Raw genomic sequence first — 4,002 nt, forward strand, 5'->3', positions numbered from 1 at the left:
AAGGAATATTTCACCAGTGTTTTGAAGATCAGACGGTGGCAGCAGCTGTTTTCAAACACGTGGAGGAGAACGAGATCCTGTACACCATGACCTACAACCCCTCCTACTGCTGGATCCTCGCCCTGACACTGGGCCCCTTCTTCACACAAACACACCGGGACCCGCAGCGAGTTCCCAAGACCATCACACAACTATATTGCTACTTTATTTACAACATCCTGACAAACCACGGCCGTGAGATTGAGAGCCCCCGTGAGGTGTTACTGAGGGTTGTTCAGATGGCCTTCACTGGAGTGTCCGAGAAGAACATTGTGTTCACAGATGGAGATTTGATCAAGTACAATCTGCAGCCTTCCCAGTTCCTGTCCGGGTTCCTGATGGAACTTTTGGAGAGAGAGGATCAGCCCGGAGCGTGGTGTACACCTTCCCACACCTCACCATCCAAGAGTTTGTAGCCGCACTCGCACAATTCCTGACTGCAGATACCAGAATACGCTGAAACTCCTGTCTGAAGCCACAGCGCGACAGACGGGCGATTTGAGGTATTTCTCCGTTTTGTCGCTGGTCTCTCCTCCCCACGGTCAGCTCGGGTCCTGGAGAGTTTCTGGGTCCATTTCCTCATCAAACAATCTGCCGAGTGATTGACTGGGTGAAGGCGAAGGTTAAACGCCAGGCTGGAAACACAAGGAGTGTAGCTGGTAAACGGAGCCTCCTGAACACGCTGCACTACCTGTTTGAGTCTCAGAATCCTGCACTTGCTCAGCAGACACTGGATCTGTGGAAACACTTTCATTCGGTGGACTGGGACTGACCCCGATTGACTGTGCGGTCCTGTCTCATGTCATCAGGCACTGTGATACAATCAAACACCTCGATCTGTGGAAGTGCCGCATTCAGTGTGAAGGTCTCCAGCGGCTGGGACCGGTTCTGCACAAGTGTCAGCGCTTGGGGTAACTGTCCGTTTGACGCAAACACTGACCTGTAAAATTGTTTCACTATTTTGTTCTTCCGTCCAGCAACCTTTCTGTGGGGCCGGCCGTCACTGTGCACGGCACCCCTCCTCTTTTACACTACCAGGATCGCCGGTGGTCTACTCCGCCCCCCCCCCCTCCATCGGGTCGCCGGTGTTCTACTCCGTCCCCCTCTCACCCGGGTCACCGGTGGTCGACACCGTCCCCCCTCCACCAGGTTACCGGTGGTCGACTCGTCCTCCCTCCCCCGAGTCACCGGTGGTCCACTCCGCCCAACCCCTCCCCTGGGTCACCCGTGGTCGATTTCATTCCACCCTCCTCCCTCCCCTGGGGTCGCTGGTGGTCGACTCCTTCCCGCCCTCCTCCCTCCCCCGGGTCGCTGGTGGTCGACTACGTTCCCCCCTCCTCCCTCCCCGGGTCGCTGGTGGGCGATTCCGTTCCCCCTCCTCCCTCCCGCGGGTCACCGATAGTCGGCTCCGGCTCCCTCTCCCGGGTTGCTAGTGGTCGACTCCACCGCCCCCCCCCCCTCCCCCGGGTCACCGATGGTAGCTGCCGTTCTCCCTCCCCCACGTCACGTGTGTTGCAGGCGTTCTCTGCACGGGGAACATTTCCCAGTCGTCGGGGAATGAGAATAAATGGTAAAAGTCACCAAACACCACAACGACAGAGATTTATTCAACAATTTGCTGAGGCGCTTCCAGAAATATCAGTTTCGGAGAAGTTATCTCAGCCCCGGGGTTTGTATCAGTTTGTTCCTTACTCTGTCTGTTTGTGTTTAGATTGGGAAACAACGATCTGGGTGATTCAGGAGTGGAACTGGTGTCTGCGTGCTGAGGAACCCGGACTGTAAAATACAGAGACTGGAGTAAGTCCCAGACTGTGAGAGATTGTGTTTACAGTCACTGGTGTCTGACACTGAACATTAATATGATCAGTAATTGTGTCACTGATAAACACTGGGGATTTGCACCGTCTCGTGTCTCTCTGTGTCCCTCACCCTCACTCTCTCTCTCATCTCCAGGCTGAACAGGGTCGGTCTCACAGATTCTGGAGCCGAGGATCTCGTCTCCGCTCTCAGTACAAACCCCTCACTGACGGAGCTGTACCTGTCAAACAACTCCCTCACAGACCGATCTGTTCCCGCTCTCCGCCGCCTCATACGACCCTCCCGTGTCTGGAGTGGATCAGGTGGGTGTTTGTGTTAATGTTTATTGTGATAAAATATCAGGGGATGTGCGGGCTCTCCTGTGATTTAGTTCTGTGAGTGTTGTTGAAATATCAACCGCAGTCCCTGTTCCTGACACTGATGTTCAATCTGTTTATTTTGTCTTTATTCCTGGGCTTGTTTCAGGCTGCTTAGGAATAAGTTCAGTGCAGATGGACGGAACCAGCTGGAGAGTCTGCGAGGATTCAGATCCGGACTGAGTGTGGTCGTGTGAACATCTCGGGGTGTAAACGTCACCGCCCTGGGACGGAAATATTGTTGGCCGATTCCCCGCCCTCCCCTTTAAACGGCCGCCCTACCCTTTAAGCGGCCGCCCTCCCCTTTAAACTGTCGGCCCTCCCCTTTAAACTGTCACCCTCCCCTTTTAAACGGCCGCCCTCCCCTTTTAAACGGCCGCCCTCCTTTTTAAACTGTCGCCCTCCCCTTTAAACTGTCGCCCTCCCCTTTAAACTGTCGCCCTCCCTTTAAACGGTCGCCCTCCCCTTTAAACTGTTGCCCTCCCCTTTAAACTGTTGCCCTCTCCTTTAAACGGCCGCCCTCCCCTTTAAACGGTCGCCCTCCCCTTTAAACTGTTGCCCTCCCTTTAAACTGTCGCCCTCCCCTTTAAACTGTCACCCTCCCCTTTAAACGGCCGCCCTCCCCTTTAAACGGCCACCCTCCCCTTTAAACGGCCCCCTCTGTCGCGTTTATTTGTATAATAAAGCTCGTACCACGACGTAAACGGAGTATACCTTTAATTAGCAACCCTGTACAGCAGCCGCCTGCTTGTCGCATGCCCGGGCAACTCCCTAACCGCCACACCCCCGGGTCCCCACGTCACCTCCGGCCACCGCATTCCTTACACTCTTATTCCCATAATACCACATCTCCTTTCTTTGAGAACAAAGGGTGGACTACCTTTGTCTCTGCAGGTCTTAAGGGGTTTATTCTGCCCCTTTTGCTGAAGACCTGTCCCTGATTCAAGCATGCAAAATAGAAATAAAATAACTTCCGCGTTACCATACTGTGAACTATTACTTAGCAGGCTGTGTTCTTCAAAGCTTAAACTCTCAGGTTTCAGGTAAATGTACCAGGTTTACCGAACATTTTCACCCTCTCTTTTTCTTTATTATAGAAAACAGATCAATAAATCACAAATCAAGTCTCTTCGGCTTTCTAACCTCTCTCCCACACTGGTCCGCACAGTCTCTGTGGTGGGGCCCTCTCTGCTGGGTGATGTTGTTACTGGTGGAGCTGGCTCTGGTGGAGCTGGCTCTGGTGGAGCTGAATCTTCTCCCACCGGTGGCTCATCAGCGTCGACTACCCACTGTTGGTCTGCAGCGGCACCAAGTGCTGCCGGTTCCTTCTCAGTGTGCCCTGAGGCACCTGGACGATATAAGAGCGAGGGGTATTGTGTGTAGATAGCACTTTGCCCTCGACTCGTGCATCGGTGACCCACACCTCCTCCTCAGGTACTAGTGGCTCCAGATTTCTCGCTCCGTGCCTCTTGTTGAAGGATCTTGCGTCGTTCCACCTCTTCTGCCCTTTCCTTTGCCCCCAGCGCGTTGTAGTCAGGCAAAACTGGATTCAGCAGGGTTGGAAGGGCAGGAACAGTAGTGCGGAGGCGGCGCCCCATCAACAGCTCGGACGGGCTATAGCCGTTCTGTAGAGGGGTTGCTCTGTAGGCCAGCAATGCAAGATATGGGTCTGACGCCTTTGTTAGCAGGTTTTTCACGGTTTGTACAGCGCGTTCCGCCTCACCATTGCTCTGAGGAAACCTAGGGCTGCTCGTGATGTGCACAAAGCCATACTCTGCTGCAAAGGCTT

General features: G+C 54.0%; 1 pseudogene; it reads left to right on the plus strand.

Annotated features, from left to right (window-relative positions):
- Positions 1-2,396, plus strand: part of LOC144612485 (NACHT, LRR and PYD domains-containing protein 3-like) — an 8,679-nt pseudogene extending 6,283 nt beyond the window's left edge.
- Positions 2,397-4,002: the final 1,606 nt, after the last annotated feature.

Source organism: Rhinoraja longicauda, unplaced genomic scaffold, assembly GCF_053455715.1.
Source record: "Rhinoraja longicauda isolate Sanriku21f unplaced genomic scaffold, sRhiLon1.1 Scf000045, whole genome shotgun sequence".
NCBI classification, from domain to species: domain Eukaryota; kingdom Metazoa; phylum Chordata; class Chondrichthyes; order Rajiformes; family Arhynchobatidae; genus Rhinoraja; species Rhinoraja longicauda.